At 38.8% G+C, this 12,506-nt stretch overlaps 1 long non-coding RNA gene across 1 annotated transcript in view; it reads left to right on the forward strand.

Annotated features, from left to right (window-relative positions):
- The first annotated feature begins 3,610 nt into the window (after positions 1-3,610).
- Positions 3,611-12,506, forward strand: part of LOC116873229 — a 63,721-nt gene continuing 54,825 nt past the window's right edge. The window contains exon 1 of the long non-coding RNA XR_004383762.1: positions 3,611-3,749. This is a non-coding gene — a long non-coding RNA (uncharacterized LOC116873229). The remainder of the gene's footprint in view (positions 3,750-12,506) is intronic.

Consider the following 12,506-nt stretch of genomic DNA (forward strand, 5'->3'; position numbering starts at 1 on the left):
AATTCTATTAAATGTTGATTTGGGTAGACAAATACCTGCTCCTAAGATACCTCTGATTAAGGTAGGGGTTTATAATCTGTTCCAATCGGATTGCCTCTCTACCCCTAGTTGTGATTAGAAGGAGAAATGTAATATTGGAGTTTTTTTTTTTTTTTTTTAAAGATTTTACTTATTTATTCATGAGAGAGAGGCAGAGGGAGAAGTAGGCTTCCCACAGAGCAGGGAGCCCAATGTGGGACTCGACCTGGGATCATGACCTGAGCTGAAGACACTTAACCAACTGAGCCACTGAGGCACCCGGAGATCAGGGTATCACGGTAAGTTGGGGCTGCCAGACAGAGTAGGGTCAGAGTAGGGCCAGAGTAGGGTTCTAAAGTGTAGGGGAATTTGAGGGTCCTGAGATTAGGGAAGAAGGGCATGGAGAGTGCTGTGCAGAAATGTGGGATTCACAAAAGACAAATTACTTTAGTAAAAAATTAATAGAGATGACACTTTAGGGAGCCACCACTTTAAGGGAAAAAGGACATTTTTTTTTTTTTTCTTTAAGTCTGTCTTGTTCTGCTGACCTCCTGCTCACATGCTCAGAACTTAGGTTGATTCTTCAATGTAGTTTCATTTTCCATGTTTGGGAGACTAGTATGGGGGTGAAGGTTAGGTTGAATTTGGGAAAGATAAAAGCAAATAAAACGTGACTTCACTCTAGTTAATATTATAGTACAGCTTTGTAAAATAAGTGTTTGTGGACTAGCCTGCCATTTGGACCATTATTTGTGACATTTCTTTCATGAGAATATGCATATAACACAATTTGTTTTAGAGAACAAAAACTTCTTTTTAAAGATCAAGATTAGGGAAAAAGAATGTGAGATTTGTAAGGAATCTTTTTTTAAAAAATTGAGGTATAATTGACATATTGATATGATATTAGTTTTAGTATACAGTGTAATGATCTGATGTTTGTATACACTGAAATTATCAAATAAGTCTAATTACCATCTGTCACCATACAGAATTATAATTTTTTTTTGTTTGTTTTTCTGGTGATGAGAACTTTTAGGATTTATTTTCTTGGCAACTTTCAAATATGCGCTATAATAATACTAACTGTAGTCACTATGCTGCATATTACGTCCTCATGACTTACTTATTTTATAGCTGGAAGTTTGTATCTTTTGACCCCCTGGGACTTTTTGTTTTTTTTTAGTCCATCTCTCTTCTGTTTAACTTTAGTAATGATTGTGAGGTTGACCTTACATTATCTACTTACTGGTCCTGGTTATACTCTCTGAAGTCATAGAGAACACATCTCTGTCCATTTTGATATGTCAAGAGTTCAGATATTTGATGACGATTTCAATGTCTCTTTGTGATGATAGCTATTCTGTCTTCCCATATGCTTCTCTTTTCAGGCTAATTTCCATAGCCTGTTGCTTCTTGTATGCCGTTGTTTTCAGACTTGGAAATCCTTCTTAGATAATCTCTAAGTTTAAGTCCTTTAAATCATGGTATTCAAAGACCTCATCTAATGGTTTAAATGTGATCATGATCAGCTGAGATTAGAAAGGGTCTATTTTGTCGGTGTGATCAAGATAGTCCAAGTTTGCTTTTTATTGGGGGGGGGCGGGGTCTTTTAAATGACTATATCCTACATTTTGTTTCCATTAACTGCTTTGGTCATGTAAGCCTGTAGATGATTTTATGTATTTACCTATTTATATACCTGTGTATTTATTTTCATAATTGGCTATTAAGCCAGGTTTTCCTGTCATCATTTTAACCTTGGAGAAGAGAATGGTATAGGAAATCAAGCCATGAATGCTAGGGGCAAAAAGATTTGGGTTTTGCCATTTATTAATAAAGTATCTTTGGATTATTGATTTAGTTTTAGTTTTTATTTTTTTAAAGATTTTATTTTTAAGTGACCTCTATACCCAGCATGGGGCTTGAACTTCAAACTCCAGAGATCAAGAGGCACACGCTATACTGACCAAGCAAGCCAGGTCTCTTTTGTTTTTGTTTTTAAATGAAATGGGGACAATAATGCCTCATTACTAGGATTGTTATGAGAAGTACATGAAATAACCTAGGGGAAGGACTTTATCTTAAAAGATTTTATTTATTTGAGAGAGATAGAGAGAGAGAGAGAGAGAGCAAGAGAGCATGCAGGGGGAGGGGCAGAGGAAGAAGCGGACTCCCCACTGAGCAGGGAGCCTGCAGGGGGCTTGATCTCAAGGCCTCCGAGATCATGATCTGAGCCAAAGGTAGACACTTAATGGACTGAGACACCCAGGCACCTTGGGAAAGAACTTTCATATGCTTTATTCTAGTGATTTACAACATAAATTTTTGCTCTATAGTATTCTTTATTGGCTACATATTTTTTATATATTTTTTCATCTATTAAATGTTTACAAAGAACATTTAAAAAAATTAATAGTAAGTATATCACCTTTAATTTAGTTCTCCTTTGTTTTTAACCCAGTGGTCTATCCTTTAGATAATTTATTACCATTTTAAATTTTCATTTATTGCATTGTCTAGCCTACTCAGTGTTATGTTTTTAAGAGATCCAATGAATAAATTTTTGAATTATTGGAGCAAGTCATTGAAAAAAATATTTAACAGGGCAGCCTGAGGCTGAGCACTGAGGCCAGCCACCACAGGCTGATCGTGGTGGATATTGAGTGGTTAGTTAGCATTTTGTAGGGCCAAGGTTTATGGACAGCTTTTCTGCCTGGAAGTGTCCAAACCACTTCCTTTCTACCATTTTTTTCTCTGGGAGGATACCTGAGAGATCAGTGTAACATTTGTGTATTCTTTTTAGTATTGTCCTCATTTATCCACCTGATATTTTTTTCTGATGGTTATGCTGTAAAAACTGCTAATTTTATGACAAAATCAGCCGTATTTAGCATAATGACATAACTTAAGCTCTTAGATAATTTAGCTACTGGTAAAATACACATATTTTTTAGTTATAGCATATTGCAGATTTTTAAAAATTAAATTTCTCAGATTATTTAAGTTATCAGTGTAACATCCCCCATGAACTAAGAAATTCTCAACCAATATTTCTCGGACATGAGAGTTGCAACCAAAGATTTCCACTTTTAGAATTAATAATAGCTTGTTTTTCTGGTGCCACATTTTTTGTGCCATTTTTAATGGTCAGCAGAATATTTGAAGAAGTGTTAGAATGTTTTCAATACAGTTTTGATTTAAACAACAAAACAAAAAAAGATGAGTTTGTTTACCATTAAAAGTTAGAGATGAATCCCTGTTTTAATAATTACATTCACTTTGCCATTTACTTATGTTATGACATTTTAGTGAGTGAATTTTTATTGTGACTAACACTATGGAATTTCTGGGTAATCAGGCGTATTTATTTTGGGAAATAAAGACACATCTGTTTCTTATACTTAACTTTTGTAGTGGTATGGCCCTGGGTCTGTGTTTCAGATTTGGCTTTTGTTCTCTCAGGGGGCTTATTGATTTTTTTGTTCCTACTGAGGCCCAATATTCTTAATCTAGCTTTTGCTTCTGTATGGTTATTTCCCCCTAGTTTATCATGCCTATGCAGATTAAATATAATAACAGTCAGGGCATTGCCGTCTGTCTGTCTCAAGCTAAGTTAGTTTGCATTTTTCTTTTACTTTGTTTAGTACTTCCTTTAAAATGGCAAAGTCCAGAGTGCACATGTGTTCGGACTTGGATGTGTAGGACCTCTGCAGACCTCTTCTGTGCTGGTAAGGAGAGGAGGGACTGAGAAATGTCTTGAGGTTGAAATGTAAGGTAAAGGAAATGTACTCATGAATATTTTAGATAAAAGCTTCTTTAGTGTTGTACAATAGCCATGATGAACTGCTCAGTTGACAGCTATGCTAACTTTTTGTTTCTAGGATGGGGGAAGGGAACAGCCCATTACCACAGGCAAACTAACAAAACCCCCTTTCTTTCCTTGTAAGCCCACAACTGTACAGGTGTGGGAAATTGATCTTACTTTCAATGTTAAGAGATGATTTTTTGTGTTTGTTCGCTTGTTTGCTTTTTAGGATGTCTGATAAAAACAGAATAGATCCACAGAAAGCAAATCTTGTATCTGTGTTTGGTATTTGGTCACCTGGTAAAATCAGATCTATGGCCCAAATGAATGCTTTTTAACCTTTCCTTCCCCAGTTTGAGCACAAGTAGCTGCCTCCAAGAGAAGTCTCATTCGAAGGCAAACTGTGGCCAAATGTTGATAGACTAAAATTAGGTGATGGTACACGTTGAGAAAACTTTCATTTTCAAGCAGTGTTCAGCTGCTAAGGTGGTATTACCCTTCCAAGCCTCGTATGACACCAACTGTAGTAGGATAAGTCAGTAAAGGTGAATGAGCTTTGTAATGGGAATAAGAAAATAGGGGTTCGAATCCATGTTCTGTTCCAGGTTCTGAGCTTGAGCAGATCATTTTACCTCCCTCTCTGGGATGCAGTTCTTTTAATCTGTAACCTGAGGGCTTGCATATGCTAATCTCTTAAAATCTTTTCCAATTTAAAACCACTGCATAATTAGTACATTTTCCTCACTACCTCTAAACGTCTGTATATACTTTCCCTTTTCTTTTTTCTTGGAGGCAAAGTTAAATGACTTTCCAAGATAAGTTCGTATGATTGTGAAACTGCCCATTGCTAATTCTCCCAGTTTTGTTGTTTATTCATTTATCCAGCAAACATTTATGACACATGTGCAGAATTTCAGGTTCTTTTGGGCTCTAGGAAGATCAAGAAGACATAGAACTCTGTCCTCAAGGAGATTATAGGTTGGTAGGTTAAAGGAAGAAAAACATTTAATACAGTAGGACAAAAAAAGGGGTGTAACACGGCAATGTGGTGGCACAAAGAGGAAGTAAAACTTTTTTGGCTAGTCAAGTAAAGGTTTACAGAGCAGGGTACCCCTGACCAGACTTCTAAAATGAAAAAAACGTACTTTCTCAAACCTCAAAAAAAGTAGTAGATTCTTTTTTCTTTTTTTCCTTTTTAAAGACTTTATTTACTTGAGAGAAAGAAAGAGAGCAGGAGGAAAAGGGAGAGAGAATCTGAAGCTGACTCTATGCTGAGTGCCGAGCTCCGCACAGAGCTCAGTCCCATGACCTAAGGTCACCACCTGGCCCAAAACCAAGCGTGGGATGCTTAACTGACTGAACTGCCCAGGTGCCTCCAAAGTAGTAGATTCTTAATGTGAACAAAAAACTAGGAAATATAGATAAGCAAAACTTAGGAAAACAACCACTCCTAATACCTTGATAGGCATTTCTTCCTACCCTTTTGAAGCTGGGTTTTAAAGGATGCCTAGACAACTAAAAAGAGGCTGGAGGAGGAAGCGTTAATGACCAAAGAAATGAGAAATACTAAGGTATGAAGGCCTTCAGGCATGAAAACAAAGCATGTTGTGTATGGCCAACTCTGAGTAGTTAGGTATGGCTGGCCAAACCGCGTGAGGGGTATTGCATGGGGAATGGGAAGATGTTTGGAGTCATCCGCCATACTGTGGAGGACTTCAAATGTGATACTAAGGCATTTAGAGTCTGTCTGTAGAAGTTGGGAGCCCATAAAGGGTTTTAAGATAGGAAAGGGATAGACTTATGATGTGACAGCTTTTTTTTTTTTTTTTTTTTTGGGTGACAGTTTCAAGAGGGCAGACTTAAACACTTATACCTGTTTGCTTTCCTTCATCAAATCTATAAAAATAACAGAAAAATGTATATGTAGTCAACTATAAAAATAAGAAGGGGAAATCTTTGTAAATCAGAAACTGTGAAGAATTTCTGAAAATAGGAGATCCAGTGGGTAACACTCATATCCAGAGGTGGGGGAAACTGGGAGCGTGAAGGGTACTAGAGTGGTCAGTAAGGTGGTTACTGTAACATAAGCACCTCCAACCTGTGTATATTCTAACACCAATTTGGACCAAGTGAGAGGTCTGTTTCCATGCAAGAACTATACGGAGGAGCCTGGGTCTATGAGATGCTGAAGCACCATGGGTAACTGGCTGTACTCACATGTGGAAGACCAGGCCCTGAGACATCCTGTCTGCTCTTCCTCTGTTCCTCCTGAAAGCAGTATGAAAAGAGTATTGCTTCCTGAATAAGCAGTACCAGCAGAAGCCAGCAGAATGTAACAGAATCCCAAATACAAGGATAAGAATCCCCAGATGTTTCAGGAAAGCCAATACCGTGCAAGAGAATCCACAAACAGAAGAGCTCAGAGTCAAGTAAAAAGTCACAAGAACAGAGTTCTAAAATAAGTTTAGTTAATAATATTAAATAAGGAATTTATTATATTTTTAACAAAAGCAAGTGATTATAAAACAAGAGTGGGCATTTATTGGGAAGAGTCAGTTAGAGATCTGAGGAATGAGACATATGGTTGTTGAAATGTAACAATATTTGGTGCCAGGGGAGAATGGATTAGAACAGCGCATGATTGGTAGCAGAGAGAACTGGCTCTTGCTGGTGATCCAGTGATACAATGAGATCCTGAACTAAGATAGTAGCAGTAGAGATAGAGCTGAGGAAACAAATATAAGAGATGTTGTTAAAAATACAGAGTTAATAAGACCACTTGGCTGTGGGAATGAGAGAGAAGAAGGAATCTTGAAAATTCCTAGGTTTCTTAATTGGTTAAGTGGAGAAGTAATATTGCCAGAAGCCAAACTAGCAAATTCAGGAGTAAAAGCAGTTTTTTGGGGGTAGTGTTCTCTCACTTGGACATGTTGAGATGTAGGTGCCTGTGAGACAACTGGGTGAAGTGTTGTCTCTTAGACTAGTGGATATGTGGATTCAGAACTCCAATGTTCAAGCTTAAGTGAGTTTTGGAAGTCCTGTATTGGTGATAGTGGTGTGGGTTCTCATGCTCGTAGGTGAGTTTGCTCAGGAGCAATGCAGACTTTGAGACAGAAAGAGTGCTTCCATTTGAGAGGTCTGTGGATGAAGAAGAGCCAGCACACGCAGGGGAGGGTTGGAAGAGTAAGAGGTACAGGAAGAGTAACGTCTTGGAAACCAGAGAAGTAAGGGAGTGGTCAACAATGTCAGATTACCAGAGGGTAAATGAAGGCTGAGTGGTGATGTGGCAGTTCAGGGAAGGTGGGGAGCAACTTCTGTGGAGTGATGGGGCTAAAACCAGATTGCAGTGAGTTCAAGAATGTACGTTGGGGACGCTTGGGTATCTCAGTGTGTTAATTGTTTGCCTTCTGCTCAGGACATTATCTCGGGGTCCTGGGATCAAGCCCAGTGTCCGTGCCACGTGGGCCCCTCTCCCCCAGTGCTCAGAGGGGGGTCTTCTTGTCCCTCTTCCTCTGCCCCCCAACCCCCATCTTTATCTCAAATACACAAAATCTTAAAAGAAAAGAATGCATGGGAGGTAAGGTGGTAGAGGCTGTGAAAATAGATTCTGCAGACGTAGGTTTTGTAGAGGAACAAGGTCTGTGGGAGCAGGGAATAGAGGTGGGTGCAGGGTTGGAGGAGGGACGTTCTTCTGTTAGTCCTTTTTTCTTCTCTAGCTTCTCTTTTCTACTAGTTTCTGACCTGTTTCTTAACAACCATTGTCAGGGGTGTTCTCTCATTCTCTCCTTTGACCTTCTCCCATTCCACCCTTGAACTTTTCTCCCAGCTCCACATTTCTGTGGCACTTACTTTTTTCTTTTCTTTGTCTGGAAAGATTTATATATCTTTCCTTTTTTGTTCATTTATTTTTATGTTCTCTCTCCTCAGCTACTTGATACCACAAGTCTTTCAAGGTCTGTTTGTGTCTTTAACTTGAAAATTGAATTGAAGATGTTCAATTAAGAGTCATTGTAGGATCAATTGCATTTAGTTCCAAAATCCCATTTTGGAGTAGTTCTGGCCAAAAAAGTACATTTTATTTTATTATTATTATTATTTTTAAGTAGGCTCCATGCTGGATGTAGAGCCCATTGTGGTGTTTGAATTTATGACTGTGAGATCAAGACCTGAGCTGGGATCAAGAGTCAGATGCTTAACTTTCTGAGCCACTCAGGTGCCCCCAAGAAGCACATTTTAGATAATCAAATTTTGATATGACTTTTGGGGAAATTTGGGCAACCTTAAAATATATTAATTGGGGTATTATGTTTTGATTACAGGAAGAGTTAAGTATCCTGCCCTGGTGAAATACATGTAACATCTGTTGTTTGACTTCATATCTAGAAGGATGTTGGTAGGGGCATCTGAGTGGCTCGAGTCTGTTCAGTGTCTGCCTTCAGCTCAGGTCATGATCCTAGGGTCCTGGAATCGAGTCCTGCATTGGGGTCCCTGCTGAATAGGGAGTCTACTCCCCCCTACCCACTGCTCATGCTTTCTCTTTCTCTCACTCTCTCTCTCAGTCAAATAAATAATAAATAAAATCTTAAAAAGGGAGAGAGAGAGATGTTGGCAAACTAGAATCTTGTTCAGGAGAGAGAGAAAAACGCTGGGATTGAGTGCTGGTTGCCAACCTAGTATCTGTCCTCCCTTTCATTTTTAGTAACATTACTACTATAGTATGTACACATTATTAAGCCTAACTATAAAATATTTCCCAGCAGCTGTAAACAAGTCTTAGGGTAGTGCTTCTAGCAAAGGTCTTTAAAAGAGATGGTGTCATCTGGGAAGCCTCAGAAGGAGCTCTTGCCACTTCCTTCTTTCTTCTGCCTGGGACATGGATGTGATTTCTGGAGGTGCCATGATCATTTTTTTTTTTTTTTTTAAGATTTGTATTTATTTGACAGAGAGAGACCACAAGTAGGCAGAGAGGCAAGCAGAGAGAGAAAGAGAGAGGGAGGAGGAAGCAGGCTCCCTGGCCAGCAGAGAGCCCGATGCGGGACTTGATCCCAGGACCTTGAGATCATGACCTGAGCTGAAAGCAGAGGCTTAACCCACTGAGCCACCCAGGCAGCCCCCATGATCATTTTTTGACCATTAGATGACTTTGAGCGTAGATGCCATGGGGTAAGGCAGAGCAAAAAGATAGAACAGGAGGGAATCGGTGGTGACTACTGAGCTGTCAGTGTATCGTGATGTTCCTACCTCCAGATGTCTTATGTAAGAGAAAAATAAACCTCTGTTCTATCAGCCACGGGTATTTGTTTATGTGCATCTGAACCTCATCTGGATGAACACAGAGGGCCAGTCCACTAACTGCATTGAGGCTATTACTGAGGCCAGCCTTAGCAGTCAGAGATTGTGGCCCCAGCTGGTTTTGGGTTTCCAGACTTGACCTTAAGGGAAGATTTTTTGAAAAAGATTTTAACACTGATCTAAGTAATTCTTAAGAGAGCTTTTCTTACCTTGATTCTGAAAATATGTGGCCATCCTTGTAGGTATGAACAAACAGAAAAACATAGGAGACAAAACTCAGCAGTTCATAAGAAGGAATAATTTGAATTTTCATAGCAGATAACTCTCTGCAATGTAGTTAGGGCTCTGTGCCAGATGTTAAAAATCCGAATTCTTAGACTCAGCGAAATTTAAGAAGGGATTGTCATGAACAACGGGCATTCAGAAAACAGGAAAAAGTTTTTGGAAGACAAAATCATTAATTTTGAACTAAAATAAGTAATAATAGTGAAAAGTAATCGCATAACCAGAAAATCCTATTAGTCAATTAGAACATTAGTTCAAATAATGTTCCAGAGTGGATCATGACATAAAAGAATAATAGGCATAGTAGATAGATCCAAAAGATATGGTATACAGAAATTGAGTGTTCCAGAAGGAAGAGACAGAGATGATGTATAAATAATCAAGAAATACTCAAGAGTATGTGTTGAAAATATTGCTAAACTGATGACTTGTATTTTGAAAGAACTCACCAAATGGCAAAGAAGAGTGATTATGCTAGTCATGTTTCTGATGTTCAAGGATGAGAGAGAATTCCACAAGTATTCTGGAAGGAAAACAAAATAATTTTCAAGGAAAAGATAACCAGATTGGAATCTAGTCTTATATTTAACGAAAATGCCAAATCAGAGAATTCTAGACCTTTGGATTTATGGGCCAATAAAATGCTCATAGAAAACTTGAGTGATTAACATAAATTATCAAACATTTTTTTGACTAAATAAGGACATAAAATATAAAGCAAACAATGGAATAATTTTTGTTTTAATGTGAGCAACACTCACTTTTATTGATTTTGCTGAGTTGGGGAATAGTGAAAATTTCATCACCAAATAGTATTGGTTCTTGGTTTTGGAGTTTGGTAACTACTGCACTATTTAGACTGTGAGGGAAAAGGGTATGAACCCAGAGTTTCATAATTTACCATACTGTCATTTACATATAAAGGCAAATAGAGATTTCCAGACAGATTTCAGAAATAATACTGGCTTTGTATCTTTTTTGAAAAAAAGTATCAATAATATAATTAGTAAACTTGATTTAACAGAGTTAATATTAAACTGTGTACCGTACAGAAGATATTTAATTCAGATTACTTGTGAAAGAGTCATTAAAGCTAAGGCACAGAAATAGCAAAAACAGAAACTCAAGTATTTATTTTAATCATTTATTGTGTTCCTACTCTGTACTAGGCAGAGAGCTAGGCTCTGAGGATACAGTAGACACAACAAGGTCATGTGAATTTTGCCCTGATGGAGCTTAGAGTCTAGCGAGTGATACAAGAACCAGGTAGGTACAGTGTAGTACAATGGATCCACAGGGGGTAGGCTGCAGGGTGGAACACGAGCATAGACAGAGCAGGAGCTGGCTTTCTGAAGAAGAAATGTCTGTGTTGAGACAAGAAGACAGGAGAGAGAAGTTGAAAAGATTTCGGATTGGTGGATTGCATCAAGATTATAAAGTAGGAGAAAGGAACAGATGACACCAGAGAGGTAATGAGGGACAGTATCACGCAGAACCTTGAAAACCATGTTGAGGCAGTTGGGCATTATCTTGGGAGGAATGGGGAATTATTAAAAGATTTTAGTCATGAAAAAGTGATGTGATTTGGTTTGTTTTTAGGAAGATGACTCAGGCTGTAGTGGGGAGAATATCAGATTAGAGCCCAGTAAAATTGAAGGTAGTAAGATCATTCAGAGCATTGTCTTACTTGTTTGTTCTAACAAATATTTCTGGGTCAGAGGTGATACTGGGCTGCCTATGGTAGGATCATGGCATGGTGAGTAGTAGGTGGATTTGAGAAAGATTAGGCTTTTATTGATATTGGGTAGATGTAGAGGGAAGACGACAGATCTGATCTTAGATTTTTGGCTTGTGAATAGGTATGGGATGGTGATGCCATTCAGTAGGGGAACTCCAGAGAAGATTAGGGAAGGATGATAAGTTCAGTTTGAGGTGCCAATCCAGAAGATGGATAAGTGGATTTGAAGTTTAGGAGAGGGATCTGGGCCAGAGATGTTGATTTGGAAGGTAACTAAAGTCACGGATTTGAAAGATCACCTGTGTAGAATGTGTAAAGAGGGAAGAGATGATTTAGGTGAAAGACCTTAGGAACACATTTATCTAAAATGAAGATTCTTCTAATAAGACTTTCAGAAGGAATGACAAAAAAGTAAGAAAAAAATTCGGGAGAGTGTGGGCTAACAATTCTGAAACCATTGTATGTGTATACTGGTATCAAACAAACAAATAAATGAATGGTTGGTAAACTGTGGGAGCCAGGTTTCTCACTTTTGGAGGGTAAGATTACAGATAACCATGTGGTATTGGATTAGAGTTAGAGACATCAATACGAATTCTTGTTTAGCTTTTTTTTTTTTTTTAAGATTTTATTGGGGTGCCTGGATGGCTCATTTGTTAAGCATCTGCCTTTGGCACAGGTCATGATCCCAGGGTCTTGGGATTGAGTCCCGCATCAGGCTCCCTGCTCGGCAAGCCTGCTTCTCCTTCTCCCTCTGCCTGCTGCCCCCAGCCCCTGCTTTGCGCACTCTCTCTCTCTGTCAAATAAATCTTTTTTTTTTTTAAGATTTTATTTATCTGTTTGAGAGAGATTCCACAAGCAGGGGAGGGGGACAGAAGGGGAGGGAGAAGCAGACTCTGCTCTGAGCAGGGAGCCCGACACGGGTCTCAAACCCTGGACCCTGGGATCATGACTTGAGCCGAAGGCAGATGCTTAACTGACTGAGCCACGCAGGCACCCCTCATGTTTAGCTTAATAGAAGTAGAGAAATGATTATAGATATGTGTGTATAAATGGCATAGTATACATACATATATTTCTTTGCTCTGTCTACTGAGAAGGCCTGAAAGCAGTGGCACCCTGCTGCACACCCAGGATCCAGATCTAGGTCTCTAATACCATTCTCCAATAAAAAGAATTAGGCTTCTTGGAAAATGGCTGATTCTAGGAGTGGGGCAGGAATATGCAACATATGCCTTGAACATTTTGTAGTGCTGAAAGTAAGAATATATTCAAAATCCCAAAATGTAGGGGCTTGGCAAAAAGATACAGGAACCAGCCAGAAAGAGTTTCCAGTGGCCTTAGCAGGAACAATTTGAACAGCAA

The sequence above is a fragment of the Lontra canadensis genome, unplaced genomic scaffold (genome assembly GCF_010015895.1).
Source record: "Lontra canadensis isolate GAN:19392208 unplaced genomic scaffold, GSC_riverotter_1.0 scaffold32, whole genome shotgun sequence".
In the NCBI taxonomy this organism is placed as follows: Eukaryota; Metazoa; Chordata; class Mammalia; order Carnivora; family Mustelidae; genus Lontra; species Lontra canadensis.